The sequence below is a fragment of the Pinus tabuliformis genome, chromosome 7, assembly GCF_031772625.1.
Source record: "Pinus tabuliformis cultivar Carrire ecotype Pingquan chromosome 7, CPIR1, whole genome shotgun sequence".
Lineage (NCBI taxonomy): Eukaryota > Viridiplantae > Streptophyta > Pinopsida > Pinales > Pinaceae > Pinus > Pinus tabuliformis.
Window position 1 is genome coordinate 1,756,155,494 of NC_142293.1, and position 20,344 is coordinate 1,756,175,837.

At 38.8% G+C, this 20,344-nt stretch overlaps 1 pseudogene; it reads left to right on the plus strand.

The window, feature by feature from the left end:
- Positions 1 to 9,127: 9,127 nt before the first annotated feature.
- LOC149255379 (uncharacterized) lies at positions 9,128 to 19,239 on the plus strand (annotated as a pseudogene).
- Positions 19,240 to 20,344: the final 1,105 nt, after the last annotated feature.

Genomic DNA, 20,344 nt, shown 5'->3' on the forward strand with positions numbered 1-20,344 from the left:
CTTGCTCTATTTCTCGGTTCTGGAGCATGAACACCTTTTTCTGCAACATAAACTGAGGCTCCGATTGGAATTCTCCATCTGGTTCCACCTGCAATACAGACCAGCCAATCACATGATCAACATCTCTAACATACTTATGAAGCAATGATACGTGGAAAACATCATGGACTTTCACCGTCGGAAGTCGATAGGCTATTGAACCAATCCTCTTAATGATACTGAAGGGTCCACAAAACCATGGTGCCATCTTGGCACATGATCCAATCCGCAAGGAGCTCTTCTTCGGTTTGATGCGCAAGTGCACATGTTCCCCAACCTGGAACTCCTTGAACAACCTGTTCCGATCTACATACCTTTTATGCCTATCTTGTGCTACCTTTAGATTCTTCTTGATCACATGCATTTCCTGTTCCATGTCTGCCAACATGTCTAGTCCAATCAACACCCTATTAACTGGATTACTCCAACTGATAGGAGTATTGAAACTCAACCCATATAATGCCTCAAATGGACTCATCTTCAAATATTCCTGATACCTGTTGTTGTAAGTGAACTATAACAGTGTAAGATACTCTTCCCACTTTTGTTGTTGATGCATCACATACATCCTCAACATGTCCTCCAATATCTTGTTGACCCACTCTATCTGTCCATCTATTTGTCGATGATAAGTTGTACTGAAGGCCAACTCTGTGCCCAAACCTGCAAATAACTGAACTTCGCATCCCTTTCTGATACAATATTCTTTGGAACACCATGCAATCTGACCACATCTCTGATGAATACCTGTGCTACATTGCTAGCTGAGAATGTAGACTTCACTGGAATGAAATGTGCAACCTTTGTCAACCTATCCACAACAACCATGATGGAATCATGTTGTCTCACTGTCCTCGACAAACTTGTGATGAAGTCCATGGAAATGACTTCCCACTTCCACTCTAGAATCACAATCAGTTGTAGTAGTCCACCTGGGTGCTTACACTCTGCCTTCACACGCTGAAAATCAAAACACTTAGCCACAAACTCTGCTACATCCCTCTTCAAGTTCGACCAATAATAAAATCTCTTCACTGTTGTTAGTGTCTTCTGATAACCTGGGTGACCTGAATATGGTTTCACATGAAACTCTTTCAAGATCACTTTCTTGAGCTCACTATTGTCTGTCACATATAGCCGGTCTTTGAATCTAACCAATCCATCTCCTATAAGACAATAGTCCACATCCGTGCACCTGCACCTGTACATGTACCTGTACCTGTACTTGTACTCTATTGCAACATGTGCATAATCTCCATATATCTGACATCTTGTTTACATGCATGCAAGATCCTATCATGTATGTATGTCCCATAGAAGCTCATAGCTGCTAAGTGATTTACCTATATCCGCCTGCTAAGAGCATCTGCCATTTTATTCTCTTTTCTGTTAATGTACCTGATCTCTAAATCGAACTCATTGATCGTAGCCAACAACTGATCCTGCCTACCATTTAGATTCGGTTGGTCAAATAGATACCGCAAACCACTATGATCACTCATCAATGTAAACCTCCTACCCAAAAGATAGTGTCTCCACATATTTAATGCATGTATAATTGTCTCCAATTCAAGATCATGCGTGGGATATTTCTGCTCATGCTTATTCAATTTTCGTGACTCATAGCATACCACCTTTCCATCTTGCATAAGGACTCCACCAAGTCCCTTCTTGCAAGCATCTGTGTATACCGCAAATTATTTTTCCAGATTTGCAATCTTTAGCACTGGTGCATGTTTTAGCAACTGCTTAAGCTGCTTAAAATTAGCCTCACACTCATTTGTCCATTCAAGCTTCTTACCTTTACCCTGCAATGATGTGATAGGATAAGAAATTTGTGAGAAGTTCCAAATGAACCTCCTATAATAGCTTGCTAACCCCATAAAAGATCTCACCTCATCCACATTCTTAGGAGCTACCCACTCCATGATGGCCCTTATCTTTTCTGGATCTACTGCAATGCCCTCCTTGGAGACAACATGTCCCAAGTAATGTACTTCAGTCTGAAAGAAAATGCACTTTCTAAGCTTAGCATACAACTGATTCTCTCTCAACAACCTCAACATTGCTGCTAAATGCTTGGCATGATCTTCCTCATTTTTAGAATATACCAATATGTCATCAATGAACACAATAAAAAACTTATCCAAATACGTATACAACACACTATTCATCAAGAACATAAAATTAGCTGGAGAATTAGTCAAATCGAATGGAACTACAACAAACTCATAATTCCCATACCTAGTCTGGAAAGTTGTCTTGTAAATGTTCTCCTCTTTGATGCGTACCTGATGATGTTTGGATCTCAAGTCGATCTTCATGAACACTGTTGCTCCCTTCAAATAATCAAAAAAGTCATCAATCCTCGGTAACAGATCCCTGTTCTTGATGGTCACTTTGTTCAACTACCCGTAGTTAATGCATAATCTAAGAGTACCATCTTTCTTCTTCACAAGCAATACCGGTGTGCCCCATGGTGATACACTTGGCCTAATGTACCCCTTGTCCAACATTTCCTTCAATTGTAGCTTCAACTCCACCAACTTACGTGTGCTCATCCTGCAAGGTGCCTTTGATGTTGGAGTTGCCCATGGCACCAACTCAATAGAAAATTCTACTTCCTTGTGAGATGGAAACTTTGTAATGTCCTTAGGAAATACATCCTTGAATTGTTGTAAAACTAGGTACCTGCTCAAAACATTTGCATCCTCAACTTCCTTACCCTTGTCACTAGAAATGTGCAGTACAAATAATACACACCCTTTCCTGCGGTTGCGCTTTGCTTGCATAGTTGTTACTGTCCTAATTGATGTCGCTTTCTTCTTACCTTGTAAGACTCTTGGTTCTCCATTGCCATTAACACACTCAATGGCTTTGTCATAAAAGTCCACCTTGGTTCTATGAAGGTACAACCAATCCATGCCCAACAACATATTGTATGATCCCAACGGTAATACATTCAAATGTGTTGCAGTAGGTATACCATTCAAATCAAATGCACAAGCTCTTACCCAATGATGCACTCACTTCTTTGTACCTATAGCCAACTGCACTAACCAATATTATACATTTAATTCCTTACTCAAACCACACTTATCCACTAAATCAGGAATAACATAGCTATAATTAAATCCAGGGTCAATCAAAATAGAAATAGCTTGATCACAAAGCTTACCATCCATCTCAATGATAGATGCATGATGATCTTCCTGTTTGTTATCAAACGCTGCATAGATATGAGGAACGCTCTAACCAACATCGCCAACAGTATGTGCCTCATGTGCACGATATATTTGAGACCTACCACCCAGATTTTGCGGACAATCTCTCTTGTGATGATCTTTGCCACAAGTCCAACACTCTATAGGCTTCCAGCCTACACCCTTATTCTGCTCCTTAGATCGATGTCCCTGTCCTCTATCTGATGCATTGAACTTCTTAGATGGTGAAACATTCTCTTTATTATCTATACCCTGAGGTATTTCTCGCTTTCTATCCCATTTTCCATTATTCTTCACATTACCTTTCCAATCTGGCTTAGCCTCATTTTTGCGCTTCAATTGTTCATAGTAATGCCTTATATTTCGAATGGTTTCCTCCAATGATTTTGGCTCATCGAACTCAATCTTGTCTTTGAATGCAATCGGTAATCCACTAATGAACCTCTGAATCTTGGCCTTCTCCTCCATGAGATAAGGCACATACCTCAGTAACTCCAAGAACATGCTAGTATACTCCTCATTTGTCATCGATCCCATCTTTAGCTCATAGAATTCTTTTTCCCTGTCATCAAAGTATCTCTCCGACAAATACTTCTTCTTGAACAGTTGCTCAAACTCACTCCAAGTCAAGTCTTCCTCATGAATACATCTAACATTCTTCATGTCCTCCCACCAAATGTTTTCTTTACCTTTGAGACTGAATGTAGCTACTCTGGCTTTCATGTTCTGTGAACAATCATGTAAACTGAAGAACTTTTGCATTCCAGGAAACAATGCCTCTGCATCCTATATTTTCTTCATCTCTCCATCAAAAGTAGGTGGCTTTTCTTTCTTAAACTCATTTGACAAGTATCCCCTATCACTCCTCCTGTAAGGATGATAACGATGATGATCATAGTGCCTATCTGAATCAGAACTAGAATAATACTTGTGTCTATCCCTTCTCCTCTTCGGAGTGTCCAACAATCTGCCATCTCTGACTATGTCATCTCTATCTGACATGTGACCACCATGCGACCTACTACCATATGCCCCATTAGTTTTGTCCTCCTGCTCATAGTTGATCTAACGTGGTCCCTGTCGCTGCAAATCTGACAAACTCTGAAGTATCACTGCATTTACATCAGGTTGTTTCTCCTCTGTCTACATGATTCTGTCATTATCTGCCTTACAACTCCTTATTTCTTCCTTTAAGCTTCTCAATGTATCTACCAAATCGGAAGAGTTTCCAACACCATACTGCTCATTTGATTCATAGGGAGAGTCTTTGTAGTTTACCATCTTGCTAGCCATTTTATATTTCTTCTTGCAAGGTATATGATGTCAACTAAACCAAATCACAATAAACAGCGTACCTTAGTATAGCTCGAGGAGGATACCTTGTCTGCAAGATCAACAAATCAACGTGATACATGTATAACATAATCATGAAAACATATAGAAACATAATACATAAGAATATAACCATGCAACCATCATTCTATCTAGGGTCCAGTCATCAATGGATGACCTCATCAACAACACACACCACGATCTCATGCATGACAACAATCATTACATCACTGCACACTTGACCACATGCAAACATGAATATGCGTAAGCAGTGTGTAACCAACCATACATATGCATAAACACATATGACCAAGCATAAACGAACAATACTTGTAACCAAACCTAAAAGAATGATGCATGTAACCGTTGCAAGAATACAACCAAGCGACATATAACAACATGTAACCAATCATACACTCATTACGGTGCACTCGACAATAACAACATCAAGTTCCTCATGACGACATCACTACAACCATAATCAACATTATGCAAATGCAACAAGAACATGGAATGCAAGTGTAAGATACACACATGCAACTGACATGCATGCATGACCAACACACATCCCATCCAGTCCAAGGGGTAAACCATGATCTGATACCACTCTGTAACACCCTCCTCCCACATCTACCCAAGCAACTGACTAGCCGAGGTAAACATGTGACGAGAGGCCAGTATAATATGATTTGACCTCCTAATTCACATTAAGGAAGTGAAACCGATGGAAACACACCATACAAACATCCAACATCAACATTAGGACACTCAGGAACCAACCCAACCTTTATGCCAACCAATCCCTGGGTCCCACTAAGCTTTTGGACAACTTGACCTCTAGACGCGCTCATGCTATGGGCATGCCAGCGTCCAGGGACCTCTAGACGCTCTCACAGGCATGCAAGCCAGCGTCCAAGGACTCATTTTGTCAGTGTTGTGCCAGCATCCCCGGTATTTGAGCCACTTTTTCAGGCCCAAATCTCAGGTCATTGCCCAGAATTGAATCACATCTTCAGAACAGTAAAATAATAAGGAAATGATAGTATAAATGCAATCACATGAATGAGACCTTGATTGGAATTCTACTAGCAATGACAGGCATTTCGTCAAACATATCACGAATATGTAATCTACAAGTGTAAATAACAAATCTAAACATAGGGGTCGCATACTTAGCTGAGAATCGCTAAGAAGCATTGATGCCTCAACACATCAATTGTCATTTCATCCATTAGGTCATATATACATTTTCCATTCATTTACAAGTAAAAACATGATGAGAGCTATACATAGCTAATGTCATAAAACACATACATAACTAGCATAATAGCAGCAAAAATAACAATGAAATCACAACGATATAAACCACATATAATCCAATATAATACTCAGAAATATAAGTATAAATAACCTCATATTGATGATGCAAAATCCAAACCCGGGATGGGACTTCCAAGTTCCACCTGACCATAGAATGGTTGAGCCAAATCTCTCTTCAACTATTCACCCTCATGCCATATTCCAAGCATAAATGTGGGATCTCATAGAACACATCAATCTAAATCCATCCAAGGCTTCTAGAGGCCATCCACCTCAACCCATTAAATAGTGATTCCACCTCACGGTCAGACATCACAAAATCATCATCAGATTGGTCTTTATCCAATCCTTCTAAGGATTCCAGAGCGTTTTTTCCAACCAACGCTTCCAGGTCTAGTAACTCAACCCACCAAGGGATTCCAAAGCATTTGTCCAACCAAGGCTTCCAGGACTAGTAACTCAACCCAAGTTGTTATAGGGCTTCTAGAGCATTTGTCCAACCAGGGCTTTTAGGAATTAATAACTCAACCCAAGCTAAGGAAACATGAGAACCAACCAAAAAAAAACAAGGAAATAAACCCATAATCGCCATGGCTATCTAGGAAATCTCAAGGCTAGGAAATCCACTGTCAATCTAGGCAATCCTCCATGCCAATGACAGACCATGACCAACAATCCACATGCATATGTCATGCATGCCAAAACTAGTGAGGAAAACATACATGCAACTCGTTGCCTATAATCAAATCCCATTGTAGTTGTTGATCCTGATGTCCTCTTGAGCTTTCCTGCCCTTCCTTTGCCTTCTTGCTCCAAAAATCCAAGTGTGCCACACCCTCCAAGAGTGCTCCAAGAAACTCTAAGTCTCCAAGAATATGAGAGAGAGAGAGAGAATAATGAGATAGCTCCAAAACTGAAATGACAAAAGGTTACCAACTGATCCTCAAAAGCCTTTTTATGAATGCGGCCTCTATTTTCTTCCTTTTCCATTATTTTTCTTCATTTTCCTCCTCACATGCAACCTATGACCTTTCACCTCCCTTTTCTCCTAATTTCCATTATTTTCATAAATAAATGTGCCAAAAATGTCATTTTGCCTTTCCAAAGCCTTAGTCACTGCCTTTTCTAATTTCCTTAGCCATTAATAACCAAATGAACACCCACACTAGGATGTCTTGCCCAACATTTAGCTTGGAGTAAGTGTCCCATCAACCGTGGTTATTGTCTTTCCTTTATTAACTTTAATTACATGGAATTTTCACTAGGGTTGTTACAATTTTCCAGTTAGAGATACTGATTTGAAGCAAATTTTCTTTTTTCTGGAAAATTAATAGTCAAGTACTTGGCTCCTCTCGACCTTGACACTACAAACTTACAATGTCCCCCCGAGCATACCAGGCTTGCAATTTCTTTCTGCCTTTATTCCTTGCTTCTCTTCAGTCTCTTCTACTCTCAAAATGAGACAAAAGCAATGATTTTTTTTCCAACCCATCTACCACTCTTTTGGTGGTTAATAACTGTCTCCACCTCATCAACATGTGGCAAGTAGTTATATGCTCATTAATGAGCTCCTGTTTCCCACTCTTGAGGACAACTCCCTGTCTTCTAGGAAACAATTAATTGGCCAATATCATAATTCCTCAATTAAATCTAATCATTCATATTAGATGCCTAGGACTTATTGTTGGGCAATAATACTTCCACAATAAATTGCAGCTTCATCTCTTTCAGCCATTTGTACTCAACAATTAATTTTCCCAAATTCTTTATTTACAAAAATAAAACATAATAAGTACAAATTTATAATCAATTATATCAGTAATAAGTTATTGATAATTAAAATGTTCAATTTTCTTTCAAAGTAGCATACTTAACCAAAAACACACATATGCACATTTAATTACCAATATTATCAAGCCAAGGGATATCACAGACATGATCTTAAACATCATAAACAAGTTAGAAGCATGGAATATGGAGCAAGACAAGATCCTCCAAAGTCATGGAAAATCTCTAGCTTTGAAACTATACATATCGATCAGACAAATTATGCATTATGTGTTACCATCATAAATGAAAATCCCATTGCCGGCGTGTATATCATATATCTCAATACCACCTACATAAAGGATGCATAGAATTATATTCCTATATTTCTTCTGAAGTTAGTCAAATAGAAGTCATGATGTAAGAGAGAATATGATTTTTTCTTCTTTTCGAATCCTATCCATATGTGACTATTTTTCAAATGATGTTTTTAGTTTGCTTCATATGATCACAATATAAGTGTTGGATTTTATTTATAAAAGACTTGTTAGAGTAATCATGAAACAAAATAAGGATGAATTATATTAAGAAAATTATTTCCAAATTTTGTTTGAAAATGTATAAAATATATGCACAATGATAAGCTCCTTGCACTTTGTTCATCAATGTCATAGAGTACTAACTCTTGAGATATATCAAAATCCTATATACACACCAATACAAAAAATGTAAATCAGAGATGAAATCCCTAATGAGGATCAAATGATACACATGACTCAAATTAAAAACTATTCACTGATTCTAAACAAAATAATTAGTGGCAAGCAAAGGGGACACCACAATTAGCTTCGAAAATGAAAAAATGATTAAAAAAACAGAGTGAACCATAACACTATTTTTTGAATATAAATACTTGATTTATCATGTGTGTAGGAGTAATTTACTTCATGAAAAACCCAAAGTGATATGTTAGCATAGATCAAATCAATAGGTATCCCTCTTGACCTCCCTCTCCCTGGGGCCTTGTGCCTGAAGTGAAGCCCCATTACTCCGCTTTCACATAAGTGAAAAATGAACTAGTAATTCACAAACTGCAACATCTCTAGTGTAGATTAAGGTTAATTTACTAGCTAACGATGGCCATATTTGATGCCCAGTTGGTGCCATTTTTAAGCAGTTTCTTTGGCTATCAAATGACTTATTGAATACATTTGACTATGTTTTTTCTCCAGTTGGTCCTCAAAGAAGCAGGTAGTGGAAAAACAATTTCCAACAAGGTTTTAAATCCATTTATCTCTCCCTAGTTTGAGACTTTGGTTCCATGGTACTTAAGAAATTATTAAACATAAATATATAGTTCTTGCTTTTATGGAAACCTATGGTGGCGAATCATTCATATTGGAGTTAGCACAAGACTAATCAGAAGGCATGTAACTTTTGGTTTCATGACTATAAAGGGTAACTTCCATGGAAAGGGGTTTAAAAAGGATGTATCAATGGACAATGTTGCCTCTACAAAGTCAATTGGTATGCCCTAGAGAAAAATGGGCTCAAGGTCTACAACATCATCCATACATGAGGGATATGGCAACAACAGTGAGAATGCTCAGAATATTGATTTCCCAGACAATCAGAGCAATGTTTACAGGAACAAATCATAGAGGTCCAGAGGTTTGAGAGATGGTAAATATGATGCAGCACCTGTAGAACCCAACATTTCTAAGGGTACAAAACTAACTTCTTGCAAGTCAAAAGAAGTAATTACATCCAAAGAAAATGGAGGGAAAAGAACTATTGGAGATGGTGACGGAAGTAATGCTAGTGAGGCAGAGTATGAGGAAAGGTTGATGAATGCTTAAAGTTGCAGCGAAGACATACGTTTCACTACTCAAGCCACAACTACTCTATATAATGAGATGAAAGAAATAATAGAGAATGGGATGCATGTCATTTCCTAACAGCTAGAAGGGAATGGGAATGATAAGAGTAAATTTTCACATGCATATACTCTATTTAGAAAAGCTTCAGAATGGATCCAGCATCAGAATCCTATATTAACGACATCCATTGCAGCTATTTTACAGGCAAGGGACTTTATTGTTCATAGGTTTCAACAAATATCTCCCATATTTTGCACATGGTTGTTGCATTTCGAGAGGTTATTCTTGCTACTTTTCATACTGTGGCTAGATTGTTATCTCAGAGGCATGGACTCATTTCTTCATTTGGGCACATCATCCTTCTTTGTGGTTATTTGGTGCATCTTTCTTAGCTTCATCTCAATGGCAGCCATTTTCAATGTTTTTATGAGCCTGGGATTTATTGATTCAGGGTGTAGCTTGCACGATGGCATTTGTTTTTGGCTACAAAACTTCAGTTTTGACAAAAACTATTATTGGGATGGTTGTTCAATGGATACATGGTAGCTTTTAGATGACCAACTTACTAATTATAGTAACTAGTATTGTTTTTTCTCTGAATCATGAACATCTAGTGTTGTTGATTACAATTTTGTACTCTATCTATTCTGCTAAATTTCATGTGGGATGGCTTGGCATGGTTTTGTGCATGAACCTGGATTTCATATTGTGGTGAAGTAAAATTATAAGTGCAGACACAAACAAATTCCTCTAGCCTGATAATGGGTCTAGCCACAATTGATACATTCTATGGAAGATTTCCTTAGGTTAGAACCAATTAAGAGGACCTACCTCTTAGTACGCTTATCCCGTTTGATGATTTCCTTACTTACTCAAACTATCTTTCACTTCTTTCTTCAAACACCTGAAACAACTAAACAATAGCAAACAACAACCGTGATAATAGATAATTTGTAATTCAACCTACTTAACAAGTCAAGAAACATTAATTCATGAATATGTAAGATGACAAATCATGTAGGAAATCAATCGATAGTTGCATATATATTGAATTAAGAAGAGATTACAACCATTGACTTGACATTGTCATTCTCCTTTGACAGAACCAGGCTACCACACACTTCTGCTAGCATTCCATGATGGCCTCAACAACAATAGTTTTAAGGCTCTCCTCTTTAGGCTTCACTCCAAACCAAATCAAGCTTCTCCCTCACACAACTAGAGAGATACAACTATGAATAGCTTGTTGTTTACTCCAAACTTAATTAGCACTAGCACACCAATATTAACACTCCAACACTAACACTAGCTTGTGCTTGGGAAAAAGGGAGGTTTATATAGGATGAATGGATGGGAGATGGATCCTCTTCTCATGGGAGAATGTCTTATCTCTTGATGTAGTTCCATCATTATAGGGGAAAGGAGCCCAAACTGACATCCTTGACCCCATCCAGCCAAACCATTTACCATACTTCTGTTACGAAGCTTCTAGAGCTAGAAGCTTCGGCTCTTCATTTAAAAAAAATACCATAAGAGGATCAGTGCGATTGGAACAAATCTCAGTCACTCTGATCAACGCTAGGGATAGTGTTAATCCCTGCATATCGGCACAAGGAGGACAAAGGCCATTAGCGTTGGTCTTGTAAACTGGGAAAAACAAAAGATTTTGGGGAAATGGTGCAAAAGGGAATTATTCTGCTCATGAAGAGGGACACAATGGGAGTTTCTTCATGAAGGGTAAGCATATAGGGTTCATTGTAGAGGTCCTTCAGGGTCAAGGAACAGGGAGTACAGGGACAGTGACAAAACAGATGACCCCTAAAGCATGAAGGCCGAACTAGAGTGAGGGATGAAATGCTTTATGAATCAGTGTGGGGAACCAGAGTTTGTCGTCGAAAAAACCTGCAAGCAAGTACAGATACATATACATAACTGAAAACTCTATCAAATGATACATGAATCGTGGTATGGATGCAGCCACCCAAAGAATGATCATGTAAATGGATCCAGGCATGGGCGCAGCCATCCTATAAAGAGGATCATATCGAAACCAAGGTATGGTCACAGCCATCCAAAAATGAGAAGGATCACATATGATAACTCATGGTATGGTTGCAGCCATCCATCTGAAAGAGACATGCATATCAACATAACCATGTCACATCACTTCGCAACCTGGACTTTTGTGATCTGAGTCTAGGGTCATGCGCTCCAACACGACCCGATCAAAGTACAAATTGTAACATGTGAATAGATGTGTTGACGTCGAACATGCTATAAAGTCGCTTGATAACCATTCAATGATGTAAATTGTTAACAAGCGCGAGAGAAACCACTAATAATGAAAATGGTCCTCAAGGTACTATCAGCACAATTCACGGAATGTGAATAGAGGAACCGAATTCGAACACCCGTGAAATCGCTCGATCAAAATCCAATGATGTGAACGTGTCGTTGAGTGCGAAGAACTTGCCATTAGGGCATGCAATCTCTAAGGTACTGGAAGGGGGTCCCTCGGTTAACTTCCCAAATAATGAGTTGAAGTCAACGAGAAACGATCATGTCGAAGGAGGGCCATAATGTTTCCCACATCATCGACACGAGACGAGAGGATTCAAAATGAGTGTGAATGATATAGAGAATCAGACGTAAGTGTAACTACATAAGGACAACTCTTGAACATATCGGTGACATGACTGGAAGTTTGGCAGATTTTGGATCCATATGATCGGTGGTCATGATGACGTGTCAGAGATCAAATGGAAGGCAAAAATGAACGGCCCAACCCAGGAAGGTCAACGATACAAAGGAGGATATCCCAACTTGACACGAAGCAGAAAGTGTCATGTTCAAGAGTGAGTTGCCGACACAACTGATTAGATTTCAAAATTTTCCCCCACCATTTCTAGCAGGTACTCCAATTATTTTTTAATCGCAAGCTTGAAGGGGATATCACATGCTTGCACTGTAAGTTCATCCTTCGGACGAATCCGATCTAGTAATCTTATCGAGCCCTAGGAAGGAGAAGCTCATGTTCGCCATGATGACGAATCTGATGTCATTTAATATTTTAACGAGTTCGACAAAGGTATAACTCGGTATATTTTTCATGTTTAGAGAGTTTGAAAAAGACATGGAAAAGAAAACTCCACATGATCCCTTTTCGTACATTTGTGTCTCTCGAGCCCGAAAAGGTAGAAAACAATACTTGAGAGAACTGCTTGACCATTTCAGTCAAGGAGTACCTTTTTTGTAAATAGTGCATCCCAGCCTAAAAAAGGGGTAAACTTATACTGGGCACACAATGTTTCGCATTCGTTAACGAGATCAAAACGACAAGGGCTCGACTATATTTTTGGTTTTAAAGGGTCGGAAAAGAGCTTGAAATCGGACCACCATTTTATTCTCTTTCAAGAGTCAAAAGGGAAAAATACTCGATGATCTTTTCATTTTTTACGAGTCAGAAAAGAGCTTTAAGGTGACTCGTCCTAGAGGAACGAGTGGTATAAACGGTAGCAACTGGTTTCGGAAATGGTGGAACTACTCAAAACATGTAATGCTCAAGAGGCTAGTTAATAAAACCACTCATCATTGCGGTTCCTAAGGAAAGGAAAAACAACCAAGTGCAAGCATATGACCGGCCAAAGAGATGGTGGCGATTGAATGAAACAACCAAGGCTCATGTAGCAGAAATTAGCTAATAAAAACAACAATCATGAGATGTAAATTGGGCATGGGTTCATTTTTACACAAGCTTAAACCATGGAGAACTCTGCTTGGATTCGGTTTCATGTTTAGACAAGCTTGAAATAAAAAAATATGCTTGCTATAAGTTTGCATGCCCCCAACATAATGACTCAATTCAAGGTACACGCCCCCCAAGCTTCATTTCATTCAGCAAGGTGGATGGAACGAAGGTTCACTCTCGAGATCCAGGAAAGACTCGATTGGGATTTTACGAGATCTTAATCAAAGACTCGATTTGGAAAAGGGAGTTGCTTCATTTTTTAATGAGGTTGACACAGTAAAAGAACTATCCTCAGAACCCTTGTTTCATTTTTTAACGAGATTGACACAAGACAAGGAACTATGCTCATGACCCTTGTTTCATTTTTTAACGAGCTTGACACAAGACAAAAAACTATGCTCACGAATCCTTGTTTCATTTTTTAACGAGGTTGAAACAAGACTAGGAACTATCCTCATGACGTTTGCTCATGACCCATAAGAGAACATGGCTCCCAAGAGGCCTTCACTAGATGGAAGAACCATGTTCTGGGAGGAATACATGTCATTTGGTACCAAAGACAGATCAGGTTCCAATTCCCCCATTATAGAATGTAGTATACCATCCGTTTTATCATTAGCAGATGCGGAGACGGAACGGGTAGCTACATAATTGACCTATGGCAAGGAAGGTACTACTTGAAAACAAGAGCTGATAGGGGACAATGGTTGCAAAGGAGGTTCCTGGTGACCAATGAATGACAGTTGATCAATAGTCACAATTCTCTCTTCGTGTGGAAAACAAACCACATGGAAAAGTGAAGAAATAAGATCTCCCATGACATAAACATAGTCGTGTCCAAGGAGAAGATTGAAATATAAGGGACCTTGGACTACCATCACGTCTATATAGACAACCTTTCCTCCCAAAGTAATAGGGAACTTCAGAAGGACCCCCAAGGTTTGACTAGTTCCTTTGTTGAAAGCCAACATATTTTGACTGACAGGCACAAGCTATGGGGAACCCAAAGCTTGCCAAGTAGTAGAAGACATGATGCTAACAGATGCACCTTCATCTAGTATAGTGCCAAGTACTACCATATTATAGGCTTGTATTGTGATCTGGAAAGGCACATAAGATGGGAGGCGGAAAGCAGTCAAGTGACTCCAATCAAAAGAAGCAACAAAACTACTTGGTGGGGCTATCATACGATTTCCACCATGCTGTACAGGAATAGGAGGACTCTCCTGAACAACCGGGATGGGAGGATCACTCTTTGATTCATGGGAATCTAAGGAGATGAGAAGAACATGAGCAGTATGATTACTACTCTCTTCGGGAATAGAGTGAACAACTAAAGGCGGAGCCAAGTCGACACTCTTTTCAACCAATGGTTGGCCGGGAATAGACACAAAAGAGTCTCGCACAGGAAGAGTAGGATGGGCAAGAGATGAATTCAAGTCAATCTCTTTACCAGCTGGGAGAGGGTTAGAAGAAAGCCTCTGATAACCAATAGGAAGTTGGGATTGAGGAGCTGTAAGGTTTTTAAAAACTTTGGAAGCTTTATCCATAAGAGGACAAAGGTGAAGAAGATGCTCTCCTTCACATAACCTACAGGGGAATCTAATCTTTCCCTTCTTCTTACCATCACTAGCCGAGGGTGTAGCATCGACATGATCTCCAGAGGTCGACGAGGATGGTTGATTCAGGTCTTGAGACCATACCTCTAAGACTCTGGGAATGCCAGGACAGTCTCGAAGGAGATGGTCACCCTTACACATCTTGCAAGGGAATCTGACCTTCCATGGAGGATCGAAAGGTTTGTCTACGGGAGGTGCATTTGGAGAAATAGCTACATGGTTAGCCTTTCGCTTATCTGACTTCTTTTTCTTCATCTTCTTCTTCTTCTTCTTAGCCTCCTGGTTACTATATTTGAAACTTTCACCAAGCGAAGTAGAAGAGGAAGGTGAAGAAATAGGGGAAGAAGGTGAGAGGTCAAGTTTAGAATCAACATGATGTGATTCAAATTAAGGAGGTGTTTGGGAAGGATCTGGGACACTCAGGATCATCGAGGTCGAAAATAACCAGACAGGTAAACTAATGGTTAACCCAGGGAGGTACAACTTTGTCATATAAGGAGCACCAACATTTCCAAAAGAAGGAAAAGGACCAGGATTCCCATTCGAGGGGAACCCTTGACTAGTGGACTCTAGAAATGTTGCCATTGGAATCGACCCTAAAGAATTACTAAGGAATATAACTTTTACCAGGAATATTTTGTGGGAAACACTGAAACAAAAATTTACCTTTACACATTTTAAGAGTGAAGAAAAGGACGAAAGATGACTCTAGTCACTTTCGGAGTTAACAAGCTCGAAAGGACAAGTACTCGAGGATCTTTTCAAATTTAAAGAGTTAGTAAAGATAAAAAATGACTTCTCAGGGTACTCTAGGCGGAAAGGATTACCAGGTAACCGTGAACTACAGAATACCTCCCAACAAACCGAGAAGTACGGGAAGGCAATCTCCTCGAATGTTGTGTTCGGTATATCACATTTACAAGGCGGCAGACTCGGCTTCCTATGGATAAAGGATTGCATTCTAGTGGGGTCTCTCATTATTTACACGACGGTACAGGGAGCACAAATCTGTACTAGCGTTGTCTAATGCCGAAGCGAATGACAACTGCTAGGTTTAAAGACGCTGGAACACGTCTCTAGCCTAGACCACTAAATGTGAGCGTTAAGTTTCAATGCTTCCTTAGGTTAATTCAATCAATTTTAACGGTTGGTCTTGAATTAGGTTTCAATTACAAGGCCCTACCATTGTCATCTGACAAAACTCCTACATGCAACTATATGAGAAAAGAGATATTTGTCTTTGATGAAAGTTATCACTAATTGAGAGATAGAGAACACAAAATTAATGCAACAATCGAAGAATGAAATCTCTCACTAATAAATATCCTAAATGCACTTAATCTTCCCTTAACAACAAAACAAGTTTCATTTCACTTCCAATGCTTATGATGATGCAATTCTAGCTTCTCAATGATACTACTAATACAATATTTTCGCTTAAGTAAACTAGAATGATGTTCCCCTTTTCATAAAATGAAAAATGAATCTTTCACATAAAGCACTTTAATCAAAATTTTCACAATTCTGAACAAACAAGCATCAATCAAATCCAAATCATTATAAATGAAACTAAAATCAACTTCTTCCCTGAATTGAACAAACCAAACACATAATTGCTTGAATCGACAAACCAAGCAATGTAATCTATGCTTGGAAAGACAAAAGAGACACTTGAAATAAGAGAACAAACGAGACTCTTTCACTCATTCAATTGAAAATAAAGCATCCTAGTCACTTCTGGGAGGAAGAAGAGAGTCTGAGGGTCAAGGCACACTGGCACTGGAATGGGAGAAATTTTGATTTTTCTTAACTCAGAGACCAGAGCAACTTTTGGGCCAAAAGTAGCGCTAATCGGCACGACTGACATGAATTTCAAGCTAAAACTAGTGCTGATAGGCCTGATCGGCACGACTATTTGGCCAAAAATATCACTGATCGATGGATTCAAAGAAAAAATAAAAAAGAACTTCACGCAGGGCATATCAGAGGGTGGGCTAAACTAAGCAAGCACACAAAGCAAGCTAAACGAAGCTTTCTAGCTAGGGAGAAGACGGTCTAAAAGGCTTACAAGGTCTAAATCATGAAAGCAAAACACACTGGCCAAGATTGGGGACAAACCCTAATCTTCACTTACAGGCATCGAGGCGACTACCTAACTGAGAACATTCGCTAGAGGGAGGTCGACGCGACTGTTTCTCAGCATATCGTGCTAATCGACGTGACTGTCAGCGGATTAAGCACACTGAGCGAGGGAGCCAAGAAAAAAAAAATTGAAACATGGACCAAATCTGCTACTATGAATTTTGAACTCAGACTAGTAAGCAGGAGAAAAGAAACAGAACCAAAGGGAAAAAGTGGAACTAGAAAAGTTCACACGAAATCATGAAATCTAAGACAAACAGAAGGATTGGCTCCCCAGTGGAGTCGCCAATTTATGGTGAAGTAAAATTATAAGTGTGGACATAAACAAATTCCTCTAGCCTGATAATGGGTCTAGCCATAACTAATACATTCTATGGAAGATTTCCTTAGGTTAGAACCAATTAAGAGGGTCCACCTCTTAGTACACTTATCCCATTTGATGACGTCCTTGCTTGCTCACTCTAGCTGTCTCTCGCTTCCTTCTTCAAACACCTAAAACAAGTAAACAACAGTAAACAACAACCGTGATAATAGACAAATTGTAATTCAACCTACTTAACAAGTCAAGAAACATTAAGACATGAATATGTAAGATGACAAATCATGTAGGAAATCAATCGATAGTTTCATATATCTTTAATCAAGAAGAGATTACAACCGTTGTCTTGACGTTGCCGTTCTCCTTTGACAGGACCAGGTTCCCACACACTTCTGCTAGAATTCCATGATGGCCTCAACAACAATAATTTTAAGGCTCTTCTCTCTAGGCTTCACTCCAAACCAAATCACACTTCTTCTTGACACAACTAGAGAGCTACAACTATGAATAGCTTGTTGTTTACTACAAACTTAATTAGCACTAGCGCACCAATATTAACACTCCAACACTAACACTAACTTGTGCTTGGGAAAAAGTGAGGTTTATATAGGATGAATGGATGGGAGATGGATCCTCTTCTCATGGGAGAATGTCTTATCTCTTGAGGTAGTTCCATCATTATAGGGTAAAGGAGCCCAAACTGACATCCTATACCCCATCCGACCAAACCATTTACTAGACTTCTGTTACGAAGCTTCTAGAGCTGGATGATTCAGCTCTTTATTTAAAAAACTTTCCATAAGAGGATCGGTGCGACTGGAACAAAGATCATTCGCTCCGGTCGGCATTAGGGATAGTTTTAATTAATTCTTTCGGATTAATCACATCATGAGTTTTTGGTTGATGTTCGAACCATCTAAATGTGGTTCATCCTCACCTTTGTCCTGATGATGAACAACATTAGATGGTTTGAAACGTCGACCAAAAAATCATGATGTGATTTATCCAAAAGAATTTATCAAAATCAGTATGGATCACAAAAGTCTAAAATCAAGCTAGGGATAGTGTTCATCCCTACATATTGGCGCGAGGACAAAGGCCATTAGCACCGGTCTTGTAAACTGGGAAAAACAAAAGATTTTGGGGAAATGGTGCAAAAGGGAATTGTTCTGCTCATGAAGAGGGACACAATGGGAGTTTCTTGATGAAGGGTAAGCATATAGGGTTCACTGTAGAGGTCCTCAGGGTCAAGGAACAGGGAGTACAGGGACAGTGACAAAATGTTGTGTAACACATATCTAGTTACATTTTAATTTAGTTTCTAAAGAACAATACAAATGAAGGTAAAGAGAGAGCTTTTGATCCACAATATGAAGGGAATAATGGACGGGCGAGAAATTTCTCTCATGCAGTTGGATACAATGGTCCTCATGGTGAAGAAGGTAATTTTTCTTCAATAAGATAATTTGGTGAAAGCTCTTAGTACAATTATTCTAGAGATAGTGAAAGAGGGCCCTCAACCAGTGGCCTGGCTAGAGGAGATCCATCTTCTGAAGATGAAGTATTCCAACTATCAGATAGCCTTGATCACTATGTAGTGCTTGGTTTATCTCGTTATGAAAACATAGATGTTGTTTTCCTAAAAAATGAGTATAGGAAAAAGGTGATGCTGGATCATCTTGACAAAAATATGGGCAATGTAAAAGCTAGGGAATTGTTTAAAAACATCCAAAATGGATATGAGGTTCTATTGGATTCAGTTAAGAGGAAAATTTATAATGATGAACTAATCGAGGAGCTAGTCAGTCACCTTCGCAGGTTTAGAAGTGGTGATCAGAGTGGCAGATGATGGGCCTCCAAATTAGACTCAAATTGAGGCCAATCTAACCTTTCTTAGGCACATGAAGGCTATATTAAACCTATCATTCTACACTTAATAATGTATTTTAGCTTTAATATGTTCATTAGGAAGGTTTAGAGATGATTTCATATATGTGCCTAATATTATTTATTTTGTAGAATATTAGCAGATTATGAAGATTTGGAGGTGGAAATAATTTAGGGACTTGCTCCCTACTACAGGAGGATCAATACTGGATAATAAATCAACAAGATATTTTGAAATTATTGCACAAATTTTGGAGCTCCAATGATTGAGAAAATCTAGGAATGTGTTCCCTGTCATTTAATGCAGATTCCTAGTTTTGGGAACTAGATCCACTATTTGAGGGATTTTGGAGGGGAAAGTTTCCTCCTTTCAAGGAGAATGCTTCCTCCTCATCTTGTATAAGTACCAATTCAAATTTTCCTCTAGGGGTTGGTTTTTATTAGTCCACTTGTGGAGAAAACTTGTATTTTTGTAGCTCCACTTTCATTTCTTGCAGGGATGTAATTGCATTGATGGAAATAATGAAGTTTGGTACCATTTTTAGCTTCTAAAGCATGGTCTCCTTCATAGGACTCTGAGTATCCTTTGGCTTGGCCATCTCGGGATCCTCAGAGCCTTTTTGCATAATTTATTTTTCTTCTTTTCGCTTCTTATTCACATGCATATCTTGTTCTTGTTTGTTTCCTATTTATGCATTTAGTATTGACAATTTCTTGTTGTATGATTGGGTTAAATGGTTGAAGTAAGTTATTTTGCAGGATAAAAAACATGATTTCATCCTTGGAACAGATTTGGAAAGTCATAGTAATCATTGAGCTACTTGGATTAGTTTGCTTAGTCCCAAATCTAAATTTCTGGAAGTCCCTTTGTGGCAAATAGTAATTTTATGTTATTTTTTAGAACATGCTAATGAGCTTCAATTGAGTTGATTCCACTTGAATTATATGATAAGAACATTAAATTTAATAACAAAATTTACCCCTTTTCTTTTTCACTTGATTAGGCTAGGCATTTGATAGATTAACTAGCTCACTAGTTCTCGAATTTCTAGATTTTAGAGTAGTAA